The 21,919-nt window shown below is 36.4% G+C and overlaps 1 long non-coding RNA gene across 2 annotated transcripts; it reads right to left on the bottom strand.

Moving 5' to 3' along the window:
• Positions 1-604: 604 nt before the first annotated feature.
• On the bottom strand, positions 605-14,880 carry LOC149841937 (uncharacterized). 2 transcript variants are annotated; one of them, XR_016431019.1, is made up of 3 exons: positions 14,733-14,880; positions 929-1,024; positions 605-782 (listed from the first exon to the last, which is right to left on the bottom strand). It is a non-coding gene; the product is annotated as an uncharacterized LOC149841937 (long non-coding RNA). The 2 variants fall into 2 exon arrangements; XR_016431020.1 differs by lacking the exon at positions 14,733-14,880 and adding an exon at positions 12,309-12,379.
• Positions 14,881-21,919: the final 7,039 nt, after the last annotated feature.

The following is a 21,919-nucleotide window of genomic DNA, read 5'->3' as shown; positions in this document are numbered from 1 at the left end:
ATCACTTAGTATCATGTGTGACATGACAAGTTTTTACCCGCTCAAGATTCAACTCCAAACATGTTGACATGTAGCTACGTCCAATCAATGCATCCTTAATTGGAACCTTCAATTCTTGGAGAAAATATTTGGAAGCCAGGCCTCGTCGAGTAAATAAAAGGTAACAGTACATACTTCCTAGTATAACCAGACAAACGCTACAAGCAGCATTATATGCACATGGCCCTCAGGAGATGCTTCCATATGAAATGATTTCGATGCTTTGCAACAAAACACAGCCATCTATCACCGAGGTGGTATCTAATGTGGTAAGCGGGGGTCATGTGTCAAGCTGAAGGCCCCAGGATCGAATCCCTCTGCCATATGGGGGTGGCTGTTGTTCTGGTAGGGGGTCCACCTAACCCCAGCCTGCCTTTCAAAAAAAAAAAAAAACACAGCCATCTACTAAATTTACAAGGCACATGGCCCCAACAAAAAGGACTGCGCATCTCATATTCACTTTTACAAAATTGCAGCATGTCCAGGGAAAAAAGACGACACATAGATGCTTCATTTTACACCACCGAGAGTGGCATTCTCCAGATTAATACAATTTTCAAACTCATTTATCAATCTCCAAATTTTTTTATCGATAGATTTCATTGACACAATGTTACCAGAATTGTCGGCGGGTGGGTAAGACACAAGCATAATATACATATGAGATTGGTTTTCTTCTTCTCAAGGATGTCATAGTCTTTGGGCACCCTAACTTGTGTGGGCAAAAGAAACCTTCACCAAATCTGCCACCATGTATGAAAAAGGTCAAGAACAAAAATCCATGAAAGAAAACAGAGATCAACTTTGTTATCTGGATAAACTAAGAACTATAAGGCTCTGTTTTCGGAGATGGAGATGGAAGGGGAGATGGGGAATTAATAAATGCTACCTGACCCCTTTACCTCACAAGGATGTAGTTGACAACTCCAATTCTACACTCCCATCACCCCCACTCACCTCCTCTCCAACACCGGCCAAATAGTGCCTAAACCAATTCCAAATTTCAGTGTCAGGAAGTCGTACCAACAAGTACAAATCTCCAAAATTGCCTAATAATGGCCAATCAACATGGATGTTAAAAGTAAACTCAAAATGTTGCCACCAATAATGAGATAATAATGCCAAACTGCCTATTGTACTCCCCCAAAACAGGAAAAAGGAATTCATCTGCCTTCTGGTTAGCCAAACCAAATTTTTCCCAACATAACTTGAAAGCTTCTAAGTTTAGCCATTAAATTCATAAAATAGCACATTATCATGATTTGATGCATGGAAGAACCAAAAAAGACCTGACACTGCTTAACCTGCATTCAAGAACTAATAATGAAACAGAGTGTGATATCATAATATTACCAAAATACTATTATAAAAAATTAAAAAAATCATTTTATCTAAACACATGTTTACCTATTATTGGGGAACTATTGAACATAGTGACCTACCCTTGGTATCACTGCATGTTACATCACATAGATACTCAGCCTTGTGTGCTGCAAGTCCATATCTACGTGAGACAGGTGACCACTCCAAAAAAAATATGGGAATTCATGGACACAGTCTCATCCATGCCTATTTTGTATTCTTGAGACTTGTATTTATAGTTGTTCTTTTGTTACTTGCCTTTGGCATGATTTATGGACATTTCTTAGTGGCCTAGGGGATTGACTTGGTAGTGCAGTACGACATGTGTCTCCATGTCCCACCTTTCATAAAGTTGTGAGGAACAGTACCAAAGAGAGGAGCAATGAGTTAATGACCCCAATTAGGGTATTACAAAACAATTACAGCATATATCCAACCAATAGCCTACATTATACTAATCACAGAACTGCCACTGATTTAGTATATTACAACTCAAATTAAGCAAATGCCCCCTGGTGGCAGTCCTTAACAGTATGTATCCCATATCAGGGTTAGATATATAACAATATGCTTGTCCACATGACACCATATGTTAAAGAATGTCCACAGTTTAGTGCCTACAAAACAAATAAGTATACCTTAAGTGCAGGCTAAGTTCAAGGAAATCATGGGCACTTCAATATACTGACTTAAGACTATATTCGTTACTCAACAGGACGGTTTTTTCGGTTCCAGATCTATAAGAAAGCAACAGAATATTTCAAATTGTAGATAAAATGCAATTGTGAGACAAATGTGTGCATGTTTTACTACTGACCTTGTGCACACTGCTTAGACTACACGCAAGTCCTCGGAAGGCTTATCCTCAATGACCAAAATACAGCTTTGATGGCTATTATAAGTAAAGAAGGGATGAACTTGGGATATTAAAAAATAAATAAATAATGACACTTTTCCAAAAGAATATGGAAAATGACCACATTGCTTATAGCCTCTGAGAGCATGTGGCTTGTGTATCTCCTCAAAGCCCACCAGTAAACTGTAATGAAAAGAGGCGGAAGCACCAAATAGAGCAAAAAGCACTCTTAAAGAGTGACCACAAGAGTCAAGAGCACAAGCACTAAAAGTGCACACACAAAACACTAAGTCATAAGTTGGATATTATTGAAGAAAGAAAGAGAAGGGTGAAAACCCATACATACAAGAGGAGAATACCTCCTCTATTTATAGAGGAGGGAGTCTCAAAGAAGGGACCACAAGGGGGCTCCCTTGTAGTCGTTGGGAGCCCCAACGGTCATAAATCTGACCGTTGGGGCCCCAACGACTACAAGTGTGGGGCCCCTTGTGGTCTTACAAAAAGGAAAAAATAAAAAGGAAAAAAGGGAAAAAGGAAAAAGAAAAAAGTAAAAAAAGAAAAAGTATATGGGTGGTTTTACAAGAATACCCCTATCGGGTACTTTACTAAAACAGAAACAGTATATATATACATATATATTTATATATATACGGATGTATATATATAAGTATATGTATATATATACATATTTTAACACGCTCCCTCAAACTTTACGGGGAGAAGACCGAAAGTTTGCTAAGGAGAAACATAAATCGTGGAGTTGGGAGCGCCTTGGTGAAGAAGTCAGCTAGTTGATACTCTGAAGTAACATATGGTAATGAGATAGTCCCTCTGAGGTATTCGTCTCGAACATAATGGCAATCCATTTCGATATGCTTGGTCCGCTCATGAAAGGTGTGATTGCTGGCAATATATATCGCACTTTTGTTATCACAGCAGAGCTTGGTGGGAGTGAAAATGGAGGCGCCCATGTCACCAAGGAGACTCCTGAGCCATACGATTTCCATAGTTGTCATCGTCATGGCCCGATATTCAGCTTCAGTGGTTGACAGTGAAACCTTCTGATGCTTCTTGCATCTCTACGAAATGAGAGATTCACCTAAAAAAATACAAAGACCTGTTATTGAGATACGATCATTGGGATTTCCTCCACAGTCAGCATCAGTAAAAGCAGTTAAATCAAGAGATGAGGAAGAGGATAAGAAGAGTCCCTTGGATATAGTATTTTTGATATATCACACAATTCTCATTACGGCTGCCATATGAACCGAAGTAGGTGCATGCTGAAGCTGGATTGCTGCATGAACCGCATGAGCTATATCTGGATGTGTGATGGATAGATAGGTGAGAGATCCGATTAATTGACGGTAGGGGGTTGGATCCTCAAGAAGAACACCATCTCCAAGTCTCAGTTTTGCATTAATAACTTCGGGAGTCTCAACTTTCTTTTCATCAGATATTCCTGACTTAGTACAAATTTCTGCAGCTAATTTCATTTGAGATAGGATGTATCCTCGCGGGGAATAAGCCACTTCAATCCCTAAAAAATATCTCAAATAACCAAGGTCAGACATATCAAAAGTTTCTTTTAACATAGACTTTACATCATTTACTCCATTTTTGTCATTCCCAGTGATGATCATATCATCAACATACAGTAGAAGCATAATAATGGAGTCGGCATAATAATGGAGTCACATGTCTTTTTAACAAAAAGAGCAAGAAGAAAATCCTAAATTGATTAATACATTACTAAATCTATCATACCAAGCTTTAGGAGCTTGCTTAAGTCCATATAAAGCTTTTTTCAATTTCAAAATTTTTTCATTTAAATTCATACCTGGAAGCGGTTCCATATAAACTTCTTCATTTAAATTACCATTCAAAAAGGCATTTTTGACATCAAGTTGAAAGATTGGCCATTTTTTAACAGAGGCTATAGCAATAAGAGCTCGAACACTAGTCATTCGAGCAACTGGGGCAAAAGTTTCATCATAATCTACCCCATACTCTTGGGCGTATCCCTTGGCTACCAACCTAGCCTTATATCTTTCCAATGAACCATCACTCTTAGTTTTTACTTTAAAAACCCATCTACATCCAATGAGTTTCTTGCCATTGGGAGGATCAATGATTTCCCATGTTTGTGCCTTTTTAAGAGCATTAGGTTCTAGTTCCATAGCTTCATTTCAATGAGCATATTGCTTAGCATCATTGTAATAAGATGGTTCATGAAAGGAGTGAAGAGCAAGTAGGCATGCTCGAAAGTTAGGAGAAAAAGAATCATAAGAAACAAATCTATTAGGTATTTTGGAAATCCGACTTGACTTTCTTTGAGAGGTCTCTTCGATTGACTCACTTTGGGAAAAAATTTCAAGGGCACAAGGAGGATTTCTTTCATTCCTTCTAGAGTAGACTTGTATTTGTCTTGAAACATTTTCTTTTAAGTTTTGATCATCATTTAGATGTTCAACATGATCTTCGCTAAGGGATTCACTAGGATCAATATGATTATCTATGATGTTTTCTTGAGGTAACAAGTCAAATAGAAAGGAATAATCAATATTTTCATTTGGTTGGTGCGAAAAACCATTTTCCTCTTCAAGGAATGTGACATCTTTTGAGATATAAAGTTTATTCTTAAGTATGTCAAAACACTGATAACCTTTTTGTTTTTCGCCATATCCTAAAAAGATACATTCAATGGCCCTAGGAGAAAGTTTATCATATTTGTGAGTTAGAACAAAGCATTTACATCCAAAAATTCTTAGTCTTTTATAATCGGGAGACATATTGTAAAGTTTTTCAAATGGAGAAATATTTTTCAAAGAGGATGAAGGAGTTCTATTGATAAGATATGTTGAGGTTAGAACCGCTTCGGCCCAAAAGGATTTTGGGATATTTTTGAAATTAATAACGTTCTTGTAGTTTCTATTATGTGCCTATGCTTTCTTTCAGCAAAACCATTTTGTTGCGGAGTGTTGGGACAAGAGCGTTGGTGACAAATTCCATTTTCTTTTAAATAGCTTTGAAAATCATTGGACATATATTCGCCTCCCGAATCGGACCTAAGAATAGATAGATTTCCCAAAAATTGATTTTTAATCATTACATGAAACTCTTTAAAGAAAGAAAAAACTTCGGATTTGCGACTTAGGAAGTAAATCCACGTAAATCGAGTGAAGTCATCAATAAAGACTACGTAATACGAAAATCCTCCTTTAGACAAAATAGGGGAAAGTCCCCACACATCGGAATGAACAAGCTCAAATGGCCGAGTGGTAAAGTAACTTCTTTGAGGAAATGGAGTAGCTTTAGATTTCCCAAAAATGCAATCTTTACAAGTCATGTGATTGTCTTTACAAGTATTTTTCAAAAATGGAAAAAGAGACATTTTTACAAAATTTGGATGACCAAGTCTCTCATGCCAAATTCCAATACTTTTATCTTTTACAAGATTGCAAGATGACTTAGATGGAAGCGTCAAAAGGTCCATAAAATAGAGATCACCCCTTCTATGGTCATGCCCAATCAGCTTCCCTGACAGGAGATCCTGCATGGTGCAATCTTTAGGTGAGAAAGAGACTTGGCATCCATGATCGGTGATTTGGGAAACAGAAAAAAGATTTAAATTAATTTTTGAAACGATTCTTACTTTAGGAACAGAAAAGTTTTGAGAATTTTGAAGTCAAGTGGTCCAATACTTTCAATTTTCAATGATGTTCCATCGGCCGTTGAAACATAGGAGGACATGGGTTCGGAAAAAACATTTGAAAGAGAGTTTTTATGAGATGTCATATGAAAAGAAGCATCAGAGTCTAATATCCACATACCTGGAGGTGATGAAGAGTAGGCGATGGCGGCTCCGGATGTTGAAGGAGAAGTCTTGAGAAGATGTTGGAGAACTTCGGAGATGTGATTTAGAGTTTCTTTGATATCTCCCTCTTTGGTACATTCTTCCTTCTTTGGAGAATTTTCTCCAACCGCGGCTACCTTTCCTTTAAGTTTTGGACAAACCGGTCTAATGTGTCCCAGTTCATTACAATAATGGCATATTATTCCCTTTCTAGGCCCATTACTATTTTTGTTAAAATGGGGATGTCTATATGCTTTAACATTCGATCCGGGCCTAGTAACGGCCAAAACTTCATCACTCTTAATGCTCAAGCCAAGTCGAGTTTTTTCTTGACATATCTCGGCAAGGGCATCTTCAATAGGTAGGGCTTTTCTTCTATGGAGAAGAGATGCCCTAACTTGTTCAAATTCCAGGCGAAGTCTATGAAGAAATTGAAAAAAGTGCTCCTTTTCAATTTGTTCCTTTCTTAACTCAATGTCTTGTGGAGCTACCTATTTAGGCTCAAGAAGGGCAAGTTCATCCCAAAGAGGGGTTAGAGAGCTAAAATAGTCCCGGACACTCATATCCATTTGTTTGGTGGAACGGATTTTTTCTTGACAAAAAAATTGCCGAGCAAGATCCTTTTGGGTATACATACCCTTAAGGAAAAACCAAGCCTCATTGGCCCTTCTAAATTTGGCAATATTGGCACAATTTTTAAGGTCAACATTATTCATAAACCATGCCAAAATTTTGGCATGGTTACTTTCCCAATCCTCAACTTTCGATTGATGGTCATTGATAGCTTTGATGCGCTCATCGCCATCCAAAGCTTTTTAAATCTCATTTTCGATTTTAGTAAGAACAAGAGAGGGTTCGGGAGTAGTTCCCATAACAAAACCCCAAAGTTTCTTACCTCTTAGATGATTTTCCATAGCGGAGGCCCACATGAGATAGTTGGACCCATTTAGCTTAAAAGAAAGCTCCACTTTAGAGTCACGTTCCATCGGCACCAAATATACTTCCTTTCTTCAAAACTTTGAGAGGCAAGCGTTCCAAGATAGCAAAAGAGAAGCCCAATCACCAACCTAGCTCTGATACCATGTAATGAAAAGAGGCGGAAGCACCAAATAGAGCAAAAGGCACTCTTAAAGAGTGACCACAAGAGTCAAGAGCACAAGCACTAAAAGTGCACACACAAAACACTCAAAAGTGAAAATGACTTAAAGTCATAAGTTGGATATTATTGAAGAAATAAAGAGAAGGGTGAAAACCCATACATACAAGAGGAGAATACCTCATCTATTTATAGAGGAGGGAGTCTCAAAGAAGGGACCACAAGGGGGCTCCCTTGTAGTCGTTGGGAGCCCCAACGGTCATAAATCTGACCGTTGGGGCCCCAACGACTACAAGTGTGGGGCCCCTTGTGGTCTTACAAAAAGGAAAAAATAAAAAGGGAAAAAGGGAAAAAGGAAAAAGAAAAAAGTAAAAAGTAAAAAAAGAAAAAGTACATGGGTGGTTTTACAAGAATACCCCTATTGGGTACTTTACTAAAACAAAAACAGTATATATATACATATATGTATATATATACGGATGTATATATATATAAGTATATGTATATATATATATACATATTTTAACATAAACCATATCACCTAATTTTATTCTTTTGGCTATGAGTGATGGTATGAAATAACTGATCTCCTAAGAATACCGAGCCCTGTTAAAGTTGGCTCGTAATTTTATTTACGAGGACTAGACATCAATGTACATTGTTTAATGACCACTTGCATAATTTCTTCCCTTTCCTTGAGTTTTTGTTTAGTCAAGCTGGGGAATAACTCCTGTGGGATTCAAACCCAAGTCCCCTTGGTTATGGTCTCTTTCTTGTGCCAATATTGATGTATTTATTTTTTCTTCCTTTAGTATTTAATAAATGAGAGAAACTCTCAATCAAAAGCAAGCCTTTACTCCAACTCATGGCATCAAAGGTTTGAGGAAGATGATTAGATAAAAGAGAACAAAATACATACATGCAGAAGGATGACAAGAAACTGACATCTTGTTCCTGGTCACATTAGAAAATCAATATCCATTCTGATTGGCATCACAACTATGAAATGCACATTTACGAGCCTTTGCAAAGAGTTATATAACATGCATACTTCTAATAGGCTCCCATACCCATGTCGTACCTCCATCATAGCCCTACTGGTACCAAATAATATGTGCAATAGCATAACTTGTAGCAATAGCTAAATGTCGGTTTTAATCTGCCTAACAAGTAATGTTCCATTAAGAAAGGTTTTTCTAGTACCACTAAAACCATCAACAAAAGAACATGTGCTTTCACTTCTGGTGATTTTTTCCAAGCAGAGTTGAATGCAAAATTTTGCTCCATATTCAAGCTATCGACAAAATTAAGATCATCGGCACATAATTTTTTAATACAATTTACTGATCAAAGAAGTTAACATACTAATAGAGTTATCCAATCTTATTTATACAATAATGTAATTCTAATGCATTATAGCAAAAAACAAAACTTCTTGTAACACCAAACTTGCAGTACACTGCATCGATACAATACGCATTCCTCTACAACATCCAGCAAATATGAGCAAAAATTTATTCCAAGCCATTTATACATCAATAGGTTCCCATTAATAGTTTTCAAATATTCAAAACTTCTTGAACCAAGAAGAAATCAAGTAACGTGTGCAAGTAAAATTGTTATCCCTGTACACATTACAAGTGCAAATTCGTCCATAAACATTTTTTTTCTTGGGTATCAATATTTATATTAGTATTGCAACTATATTGTTTTGAAAATTCTCTATAAAAATATGCACGAGCTTCAGGATCATGTTAATTTCGAAAAAAAATCGGCATTGTTTTTAAGAATCATTATTCGTGTTTTTAGCATTCTCTTTATCTTGAAACATGATTGTTAATCCAATAGATTGTTGTATGCACTTCAACACGTATCAAAGAGTTCAAATTCAAATATTCACCATGCAGCTTCAATGATCTGGCATCTCTAAAGGCATTCATTTCATCTATATATTACTTTGTTGCTCTTGATCATTCAAAAAGAAATATATATGATCATGACCTTCACACACACACACACACACACACACACACACACTATATATATATATATATATATATATATATATATATATATATGTATATATATATATATATGTATATATATATATGTATATATATATATAGCTCGAATGCTTGCCCAAACTTCAACATTGATATGACAATTGTACTGTAATAAAAAATAGGTTATAAAGAACTCAATGATTATCAAGAGTATTATCTCAAATAAAAACATTGTGGCCAATTGCCATCATCTTGTCTCAAATATATGGGATATGAATCATCATATCCGATAAACTTTTATGATATTTTGCTTTACACTATTCATCAATGGAGATCTCGAACAAACTAGACCATATGTTCCATGAATCATATGTTTGTGAATTATATCAAACAAACCTCTTTCTACGATTCAATGATGTAGACATATGCAATATCTGCCCAAGTATAAATTCATCCAGCAATTGATGTTTTAGGTCAGCTAAATTTACTCCACTATTCTTGCTATTAAATCAAGATGATCTAGAGCACACTGACCTAGAACAAGTTCATCTTGAATCTCTCTATCCAAGATTACATGTCAATGTAATAAACAGATCAGGCCATCCAATTTGATATAAGATTTCTAATTTTTTTTTAAAATCTTCCATACATATTCTCGACCACATATGAAAGAAGAAGGCAACATGATCCATCGTCATAAACTAAATCCTTTGTTTTCCCAAACGATAGAGCCTCTCATATCTCCATATGTATCAATTCCAAATTTTTGTTTTTATGTTCTACATATCTTAGTCTAGATGTCACAAGCTTTATGTACACATTGACATACTGCCAAAAAAGGAATACAAGCCTTCAATTTTCATGGACCTGGAATTTGTAAGCATAATACTCATAGCATGTGATATTTTTCTCATTTACATAAGGCATAAGATATTTTCTTGGAATACTTCGATGTCAATTTACTTCTGCTCAAAGATAAAATAATGAATACTTGAGTAGCTCATAACCTCAAAATGCTGAGTATTCTAATAACCGTTGAAAAACAAAACAATGTTAACGAAATTTATTCGAAACTAACACGATCAAAAAGCTCATGCATATTTGTATAAAGAATTCTCAAAGCATTACGCTTGAAATAAAGAATGCAGTTATTGGTACCTAAGAAAAAAATGTTTGTTAGTGGACAAACTTGCACTTGTAATCCATCTAAAGGATAGAAGTTCTACTTTCCCATGTTAATAGATCATGTTCATGACCGAAAAAGCTCTGAACATTTAAAAACTATTAATGAACATGCATACAAGACGTTTAAAGAAAGTGCAAAAAGATAAAGATAAAAAGTTTATTAATGCAACTCATTATTGTTTGTTAGAGACATCTGCATATTTTTCACCAGAAAATCTGTCAATTATTGTCCATCATTTTGGTCTATTGTGGGCCCATTTTCGTACAAATGTTTTGGAAGACGATATGAAGCAATGAAGCATATTGCAAACTTGGTGTTACAAGAACTTGATTTGTTTTTGCAACAATTTAATAAGCATATTAGAGATTACAATCTTCCATAAATAAAATCGAACGGCTTGGCCCCATCAATACATCAAAGTCTTTAATTAATGAATTGTTACAAAAAAACTATACATGACAAAGATCTTTAATTTTTTTTATAACTTTAATTTTTTTTAATAACTTGAATGAAAAGTCAATTTTTTTATAACTTGAATTAGAAAAACAGGTCATAAAATTTTAAAAAGAAAAGAAAAGAAAAGGGCATTGGTGGAATTGGATTCCAATTCTCTGCATATAAACATTTCTTTGAAGTTAACAAAATAAGAACTGTGCTCAATTTTACTGAGACATTCTTGTCTTCCTCATTTCACAAGATGCCTAATGGACAAAAAAAGTAAGTTACAACTGTTTGGCTTAGGTCTTAAAAATTTTAGATAACTAGTCATGATGATTCCTGCTAATTTTTTTCCTTCTAGTTACATAATTATAAGGAAGAGGCCTATGAAACCACAATCCTTAGCAAAGGCAAGGCCCAGGAAACAACCTTCAAAACAAGTTCTCAGAGATACTAAACAAACATAAACATAAGATTTATTATTAAAATCACAATAATAGCATGTAATTCAAAACAAGGCTCATTATGATAATCTCTCCACTGTTTTCCAGCAACAATGGTTGTGGTGATGGTGTGATGTTGAAGAACATTAGGGTGATGGTGCCTTAAGAAATGGATGATGATATTTTTTGTGTTATGCAGCGAAAAGAAAACAATGATGGTGATACGGTGGTGGTGGATGGAGAGAGTAATGACATTAAAATGTATTTCAATGTTGTATTATCGTACCGTATACATATCATTACTGATTTGGTGGTAGCCCGCCCTTAGATCAAGCTTAGAAAAATACCTTGACCCAGACAATTCATCCAATAACTCATCTATCACCGACAATGGATGTTTGTCTTTAAGAGTCACTTCATTTAGAGCCCTATAATCAATGCAAAACCACCATGTATTATTTTTCTTGCGCACAAAAATAACCGGCGAAGAATAGACACCCGAACTTCACAGGATGATGTCACTCTCAAGCATCTCTTGCACAAGTTTTTCAATTTTAGCTTTTTGTGCAAAAACATACCGGTAGGGTCTTACACTAATCAGCCCTTGTCCTGGCAAGGGTGGAATGTGGTGATCTTGAGTTCATGTTGGAGGTAGTCCCTTTGGTTCCTTGAAAACATGTTCATATGTGTCTAGTAAAGAGCTCATATCCGGAGGTAGTTCACTCAAGGGATTGGGTTCCTCATTTGGAGCCACCTCATGTGCCACGCATATCATGGCCATGTGAGTAGCTGTAAATATTTTGAGAGCTTCTTCCCTATTTGAATCTTAATTTTTCAGTTTGGGGTTTTAAAGACCTCTTGAAGGCCGACTCCCTCGTTTGTGTAGAAGCCATTAGAGAGATATTGATGCACCCTAAGACTCGTGAGAGGGCTTTTGCAGTTTGCTGAAGTAAAAGTATATTTTCACAATTTTTTCACTCAAGGAAGTGGGTTAAGGTAAAAAATCTTTGAGTAAAATTACAAATCTACCTTCCAAAAAATTTTTGCTTCGAGGGCCGCTGTCCCTTGCAACCTCCAGTCAACTTATTTCGAAGTTGGATCTGCGAAAATTAGAAATTTATCTCAAGGTAAAAATCAACTTCACACTCTTCTAACAAATATGGCATCAGATGATCCGGCATGGCAATGAGGCACTCAAGTAATGAGCGAAAATCGATTGAAAATCAAGTGCAACTATTGTCATAATATTTTTTTATGTAATATGAAAGTATGAGTCTTGTGGCATATTATTAATTACAGGATATTTAATATTTTGCATTGTTCTTGTGAGATTTGATGTTTGATGATGTCTTATGTAGCTCATAGAGACAAATGTTTCATATGTGATTTTATGGTTGTATTTTGCATAATTCATCATTGTTTCATGTGTTATGTTTTTTTAGATTTTTTGCTAGTTTTTTTTATTTTTCATGAATTTTTGAAAAAAATTTGAAATTTTTTATTTAAAATTATGATTTTTTTTATGATATGATACATATCTTATTTTGGGCCCTATCAATACGGGTAATGATACGATACTTACAACCTTGATGTATTTATCTAATTATAAAAACAAGAATAATTTTGTCTCCAAAGTCCAAACAAAATTCAATTTATTAAATACTAAAATGTGGATTTACAAAATCAATTCTCAATAAGTTTGTTTCAAAAATAAATTTCTCAAAAACTGGTTATTCAAAGGTAATAGGGCCCAAGTAATCAGGATGTTTCATTTTTAGTTTCAAATACAATTTTGTGAATGAGACATAACTACCTTGCCCATGGATTGAATTGCAATCCCCAAACATGTCGAACACTACCTTGCCCATGGATTTAATCAATATCAATAAGAAAGAAACTTTCATTAAACCTGAATCAGAAAAGGTCATAGCAGCAAAGAAAATAACTGCACCATGCAATGTAGCAAACTTGTAGCATGTTCAGTATAGCATGACTTCAAAACCAGAGATAACATATAAAACCTTGCATCAGCATATGGTAAGCAGCATAATTTGAGTCAGAAGGTAACGTAGCTATCTTATCAACAGATTCAGACAAAATGCTGGAAAATACACATATACAGACAACTAAGAAAAAGAACTTCAGGCAAGGATAATGGAATAATGACTAACAAATGTTGACTGACATAACAGAAATGGCTAAACAGTAGATAATGAATGCATGCTATCTTAAAAGAACTTACTTGTGAAGCTCAGATAAATCTCTCTCCCCAAGAGATGTCTCTGATCACTTGTCAATTTGACATGTCATATAAGCAGAGATGACTGCCTCCCTTGGAAAGGAATGCAGAATATGCTAATTCTTGCTTATGGGTTCCTCTGTGTCCAGAAAAGAGAACCTTGAGAGGGTAATTGTGCCCTTAGCGGCCTTCGTGCTTATGCCCTTAGTGGATAATAATCATAATATATATATAAACGTATACATATATGTTATACTATATACATAAGTATGTATATATACAAATAACAATATACATATATATATGTATATATACAAAATGATACATTTAATCTTAACACACTCTTGTGTTTGTGTTCATGATCTTGGTGCCAGTGGACCTACTCTACTTGGTGGTTGATTCCATTACACATGTTTGTAAGGATTTCAACTGAAGCATAGGCAAGGCATTGGGGAAAAGAGTTGATTAGATTCTCAAAGTGGAAAACTGTCAGTACATGGACAATAATTTTGTAAGAATAACAAGACAAAGCTCTGTGATGGCAGCACTAATCACTTAATAATGATATAAATAGTTTCATATTGATCTAACACCTTCAATATAATTACTTCCCAGAATCAATGTCATTTGAACTAATTTTTCTCTTATAATCCCAGCTCAATCTTAACCTAAGACCTTCAGTATAATCACTTCCAAGAAGCAAGGCCATTCAAATTAATTTCTCTTCTAATCCCAGCTCAGTCTCCAAGACCTGATTATCATGAAAATCAACAACTTACAGCCAAATTCACCATCATTTGCTCATTTACAAAATAAGACAGACAAAGAACATTCTCCCCATTTCCTAAAGAAGCTGTGCCAAAAAGCTTTCAGATTTGGTAGGACAGGTTAACCATTTAAAACAGTCTTGATGACAAACTTTGTTTATAAGATTCAAGAATCAAAACAGTGTTGGTCACAAACTTGAATATCCAAAGAACAGCATTACTATGTGCACATGACAAGTATTAGAATCTTTGACCCAAAAAAAATCACTTTCAAAAAGAAAAAGGCACACCAAGCTAATATTAAAGGAATATTTTTCATATACAGTAACAATTTTCTAAACTTTCCTTCAAAAAAATCCTCAAAAAAAAAGAACTTACAATTAGTGCCTATTCATCTAAATGAAAATAACATCCTATGTAGCTTGTGTGAAAATCCAATGTACTCACTGTTTATCTCCAGCAAAGGATGATGGAAAACAGACACTCTTTTTGGGTCCAGATGCAATTCGTGAAGATGAAAATGGCTCAACACCTCTTACCGCAGCAGATTTTTGAGCCTCATCTATCTCACATCGAAAACAATAGTTTTTAGATAAGCTTGTATTTGCCTCAGAAAACTTTTAGGTGCCTGCAATGAAGATTGAAAACCATGATTTCAGGACACGAAAATTGAAAACCTGAAGGAACTGACACGCTCATACAGCAAGAAGTTTTTTTTTTTTTTTTTTTTGCCTATTGGGCATGATAATAACAGCCACAGTTAGATGCACAGACCTCAGTAACCCAATTGAGATAGACCTCATTGGACCTCCTGCAGATGACAGCACAGAAACAGCATATTCACCTCCCTCTACTTATCTGCTTCAATCAAATGTGCCAGCATTTCGTTTGGAGCTTTCAGATATACCAAGTAAGACAGATGATGTCAAGAAGTCACCAACCACAAATGAATCGAAATGTCAAGGTAATCGTATTTAAAGTATCAGACAAATCAAAAAAGGGGAAAATCCCTAGACACAACTCACAAAGCAATTAAAGTCAAAACATGATTTCTGATCAATGCCAATCAAGCTGGAAAAACAACAAAATACAACTCATCGAATCATGTTCAAATGCCATAACCTCAACTAATAGAGTATAGGTCCACCCAACCCACTGATGCCATGCTGCTGCTCAGTTTTCAGGATTCTTTTCCTATGATGACTAGTGGGCTGGCTAGGTTTAGCTCTGGTATCCCAACACCAGAACTAAAGCTAGATTATGCAGCACGTAGGTGTATGACAGACTTTAGATACACCATCATGCTATGGGAACCATTCGAATTATAACATTAGCAAAGGGAGTGCAAGCACATACAGAACATGTCCTCTATGGCTCTATCAATAGATGAGAATGGAAGGCCACGTGTGGTCCAGATAGTTTTGGCCACAATTCTATCATGCTCACAATAAAGACAACCGGCACTGGAATTTCATCAAGATTGGCTGTAGAATTTCAACATCCCTTGTTATGAGAATCAGCACGTTATTCTCTTCTAATTGATGAAAAGAAATATATCATAGATTTGTATAATAGAAAAGATACAATGAAGTTGCTGAAGCATGTCATCAATAGAAGATATTAAAAAGGAAAAGTCAAAAGAAAAAAAGTTTTCAGCACTCATGATGAATTATAAATATCAATAGCTCTGAAAATTACCATCAACCTTCAAAACATAGAAGATCTTCCAGATATACGTCGTTGTTCCCAAGATTGTTAAGTTAACCATAATACAAGAAAAAACATTTACATAATCACAAAGCAACAACCATAAGCTGACATCTACATAGAAGAAAAAACATTCTCTTCAACGCCTCTGACAGCAGATGTTAGCGCAATGCCATCAAGTTGCTTATCCGCTTCTGCGGCAAGGGATGCTGCCAGCCTAATAGTAACCCAATAAGTTAAACACTTCAGCAGCAGAATCACAAGTAAGAAAATGACACAATATTTAACAAAAAAGAAAAAATCGAAACACACGCACGCGTGCGCACACAATTAGCAAAGAAGAGAAGCGGAAAACTGATCAACATACTACAACTCACTGCAGAAATGCCGCAGGAGATCAGAAAAGCACCGCATCGCCAGATCACAAAGATGACCCAAAATAAAGAAATCACAACCATGATAATAAGCCATGTGCTTGACGCACAATGGAATGGATAATCCCTCTCAGCACATCATCAAGATCAAGCAGGAACATACACGATCCAGTGTCCACCTTCTACACACATGTTGGTTAAGGAAACGACGATATCACCATGGCCACAACCAATCTAAGTATAAAAAAAACAATCGCATAGTGTAAATCTTGCCCGCATTGAATCTAGGGTTTCTTGATCCCGACCACCGGTGACTCTCTCCCTGACCTCCAGTCATCTTTTTCTCTTATGATCGCTATCATTGTTATTCTTACTCTCGATCTCTTCCTCCAATTCTTCCGACTCACACACCTAAGCTATAATCAGACTCAAGCTTCCAACCAGATAATGAACGAGAAAAGGAACAAAAATTAATAATGTCTCGTGATAACACGAACGCATCGGGAAGGGAATGAAATTTACAATGATCAACAAGGGAAAGAAGGAGAAGGGAGGAGGAATTTGAGCATACGAGATTGAACAGAAGCTTCTCGGCGATCTTCCGGACCTCGGCGTGGGGCCTTCTCGCGCAGGCGCTTGCGGAGGATGATGATCGTCCGGCGCTGGACGGCGGCCGGCTTGCCATCAAAGGCAGTTCGCCGGAAGATGCGCTTGCAGATCCGGCGGGAAAAAAACCCTAGAATGTAAGCGTTCTTCACCAACTCTCCTAGATCGTCCCTCATCGCCTTCATGAACCGCACCATCAGGATGCTTGCGTCCGCAAAGATTGAAAAGCAATCAATTCCGGGAGGAAGCCAGTCGACGACTCGCCGGAGAAGAAGACGAAGAGAGAGAGAGAGAGATACTTTTCCGGCGAGATTTCGACGGAAATACGGCGACTCGAAGGAGCGAAGAGATCCCAGAAGCCCTGCACTCCCGTTTGGAGAGAGAGAGAGAGAGAGAGAGAGAGTTTAATGGCGCCAAAATAGAAAGAAACGAACACGAGGGAACGTTACGACTTTCTTCGGGGGCAGTTTCGTCCTTATAAAGCTGGTGACTGCACCGACATACCGCTAAACGGGTCGGGTATGGTTCCGGTTTTCCATACTCGATGAGCGACTGGATATGGACATGATTGATGTAAGTACTAGACAACTCGGGCTTGGATCTGATCCAATCGTATCCAGTTCCGTTTAGAGGGCATAGTGGATGTGGATTTGGAGCAATCACCACTGGTTCAGATCATACCCAAAGGGTCTTCATCGTAGTACATTCATGCACAGTGATACTCCTTAAATGGTTATGGTTTGGGAAGGGCCCATGTGCCCAACACTAGCTAATGGTCGGCTCAACCCGGCCTGTTAACTGACCATCCGACCCGTCCAAGAATCGAGGAAGGTCTGTGCTCAAAATTAGTTAAAAATATTCCCGGATCACATATTGAGCGAGTCAAATTTACTTTGAACCTTTAGTGGGTCCTGGGTTTGGATCTGGATTGAAGTTGAAATAGCTAAACTAGGTCATTGTGGATCGTGTCATAGTGATAATAAGAGAATATGGTTTTACTTGGTAAATCTATGCACGCTACCAGTGTTGAATCGATTTTGATTGGAAAAACAGCTCTTGGGAACTGTTTGTTGCCACCAATACAAGTCATCACCTGGCGAATCAGGTCACATCTCACCATCAGGAAAATCACAGCGATTGGAAAATATTGTGATAAATAAGAAATTTTAATTGTTAAGAAATGAAATCTTGAGAAAATATTGCCCTGTACAAAAGTATAAAAGCATAAAAAAAATGTATATACAAAACCATGATCCATTAAAAGATCAATGGCCTACAATTTCATTAATTTTTGAAGCTCCAAATTTTATTTTTTCATCTAAAATGCATGATCCAAGTGTCGATTTCTAGTAAATCAATCATGTTGAACACATCTATAAGTTCATGATTTCTAAAAAAATACTGAAAATCCCATAAATATTTTTTATTAGATAGGTTGAGGAGGTTTCCATTTTCTTATATATATAGAGAAAGAGAGAGAGAGAGAGAGGAAATGGTGTTGGTGGGGGGAGGGGGGGAGAGAGAGGCACAAGTACTCGCCAGCCAGCGAGAAACAGCAGGCCATAACCCTCGTTTTGGGACATATTTTTTTTGAAAAAAAAAATCTGATTTTCATAAATCTGGGTTGCTATTGGATTTCTGCTTTCCAAGAATTTTGAAAAAAATACGTTTTTCTTTTTTTACAAAGAAAGCTGCGGTTAGGCGGACCCCTGCCAGTTTATTGAATGAGAAAACAAAGATTTACATATTTACAACAAATGAATCCATGCAAGATCTTATTGGAGTGAGTTTAACCCACTTTCGTATCTGAACGTGCTGTTTAACTAATGTTCAAAGTCATTAACATTAACTTCTGCTTCGGGAATGGTGGGAACCTGCGTATCAGTAGGTTTGTGTGAAGACTGGTCTGGTGGTGATGTGTTTAGGTGAGCAGCAGCCTGTGACAACGCAGGCGTTCAGACCTCCCTGACTGTCCTGGGATATCGACTTCCCTCAATGGAGGCCTGACGCCAACAAAACAAGAGCACCACTTTTATACTGATTTGCCAACAAAACTGATAATCCTAGAGGGATTTGTCGGTGTCGGGATTATCGCCAGAGGTGCATCGCCGGGGATAGGTGACCGTCGCCGGCTCAGCACCGGCGTCGATCGTCGTATGGCAACGTGGGTTGCCATGGGGCGACGAAGGCAGAGAAACCATTTTGATTTCTCAAGATCAGTAAACAGAAACCCTCGGGTTTCTATTTTAATGATGGAACTGGATCGAGTCCGACATTCTAACCTGGTGACAGGCCCGATCCAAACCCATTTTGGGCAGATCGGGTCTGCCGTTTCAATTGGATCAAACCTGAACCCATAATGATTTCGGGTCTGGGTCTGACCCAGATAGCTAAACCGGGTTCAGTTTGGATTGGGTCCGACCTGGGTTCAGATTAGACCAGGTCTGACCCGGGTTCAGATTGGACCGGATCTAACCCTGGTTTAGTTTGGACCGGGTCAGACCCATGCTTCAGTAGGGTTCGAATCATGTTTGGATCATATTGGATCCATGATAGGATCCAGGCACTATTTGGACTAATCGGATCTATAACTGATACGACCCTTTTCGAGACCAATTCAGAGCCATTTTTGACCAGTTCTTTTTGGTTTTTCACCAGTTTCGAGATGTAGAGACCCTATTTTCATGAATCTACGAAGATACATGGATTTTGGTATTTGGTTATAGAGTTTTATGAACTTTTGTTCATATTTGGTATTGGTTTAGACCCTTAGATGACCAGTTCGGGGTGTTTTTAGATCGATTCCAACTTGAGGACCCTGGGTTTTACCCTTATGAGCTTTCTTTTGTTGTTTTTCATGCTTTATAAGTGTTTGTTCTAAAGAATGCATAACTTATACATGTTAATTCATGTGTTTTATGTTGGTTAAGTTATGCATGATGTTTTAGGCATGAATTATGACTAAATTCATGATATTTTATCATCAAAATTAGTTCATGCATATAAGTGGAAGCATGAACTTGTATTTTAACGATATAAAGTATATTTTGCCATGAATATACATGCATTAAAATATGTGCATGGGCATGTTCTATAATACAAATATATTTTTGGTAAAAGATCTTGATTGACCGATTCATGTTATCACCAAAGTGATCTGAGTTGTGCTGATTAAGAATTCTTTAGACCGTATTAAAATTCATTATTATGATTGTATGTGAATTTATGAAACATCGATTTTACCCAAAGGTAGGTCGTTGTGTTCCAAATTCATATAGGGTGTTATAGTAGATATATATTTCAGTGCATGAAGCATGTTCGTACCCAAAGGTACAATGTTGAATTGTCTCTCATTACATGATGTGCTAGTGTCACCAACTGAAGTCAATTCCTTGTGAATTAAAGAGACAAAGCAAATATGAGTATTATCATTTTTTTCAAAGTCGAACGATAATGACTCAACTATGCTTGTCTCAGAAAAGTTGAAAATAAATGGTCTCACTTTTATATTTTCATCACGAGTCTCGTTTGAACAATAATAACAATGTCTTTTTCGTTTTCGTTTCTTGTTGTATCAGGTTCCTTCATTATCGACGGTTTTAGTAATATCCTCCTTCTAGACAGATCAATCTTTTTTTATTGGAAAAAAATCATGTTATTCACTTTGGGCTATATGGATTTAAATCTGACCCTTAGAATTGATGAACCTTCTGCTCTTATAGAGCAAAGTACAGCCAATCAGAAGGCTACCTCTGAAAAGTGGGAGCGCTCAAACAGACTTAGCATGTTGCTTTTGCAATCTTGAGTGGCTAAGAATATTCGAGACGTCATTCTTCACTACAGGATAGTAAAGAAATTTTTGGAAACCATTGAGGCTTAATTTGTCACTTCTAATAAGGCAAGGGCCAGTATGCTCATATCCAAATTAGTGTTTGTAAAATATACAGGCTACATTCACATCCGATAACATATTTTAAAAATGAGAAATATTGTGACTCAACTGAATGATATAAAGTTTGTCATCTTTGACTCCTTGGTTCATCTGATTTTAACCTCATTACCTACTGAGTATGGACTCTTCAAAATCTCCTACAACACACATAATGATGAATGATCTCTTGGCCAAATGTGTTGAAAAAGAAGAAAGATTGAAGGGTGAGAGGGTGTCAAGTACACATATGGCCTCTCATAATAATAAACAGAGGTTGAGGCCAAAGAAAAGTTCCTTCAAGAAGAAGAATCAAAAGAAAGTCGCTGGAGAGAGCTCAAACTCTCAAGCAAAAGCTAAATCCGAGTCAGAAGGCTCTTCTATAAAGTGTTTCTTCTGCAAGAAGAAGAGGCATAAGGTGGTGGATTATTTGAAGTATAAGAAGTGACTCAAAAATAAAGAAAATAAGTCATTTGTTTCTCATGAGTGCAATTTAATTCATGTTTCATTGCATAGTTGGTGGATTGATTTTAGTGTCATGGTACACAGTGTCAACTCTTTGCAGGCATTTTTGAACAAGAGGAAACCAACATAGCTTGAAAGAAGCATCGTCTCAGGAAATAGGATGCATTCGCATGTCAAGAATGTTGGAACATGCAAAATTGTGTTGGAGTCAGGATTCATATTGGATTTGGTCAATACATTCTATGTTTCATCCTATAATCAGAACCTGATTTCAATTTCAAAACTTGATAAGTTTGACTTTATATTTAAATTTGAAAATTCTAAGCTTATTATTATGAAAAATTCAATAAGTATAGGTTTTGTATATATATATATATATATATATATATATATATATATATATATATATATATATATAATATTTTTGCATCGATTAAGAACCAAATTTTAAATTCGAAAATCTCACTCCACTGATAACACAATGATCGACAATAAGCGTGACCTAAAGGATGATCAATCCTATCTGCTTTGACATCAAAATTTAAGACATATCT

Source organism: Nuphar pumila, chromosome 3 (genome assembly GCF_984573655.1).
Source record: "Nuphar pumila chromosome 3, dmNupPumi1.hap1.1, whole genome shotgun sequence".
NCBI classification, from domain to species: Eukaryota; Viridiplantae; Streptophyta; class Magnoliopsida; order Nymphaeales; family Nymphaeaceae; genus Nuphar; species Nuphar pumila.
The sequence above is the reverse complement of the archived record's forward strand: the minus strand, read 5'-3'. Positions and strand labels throughout refer to the sequence as shown.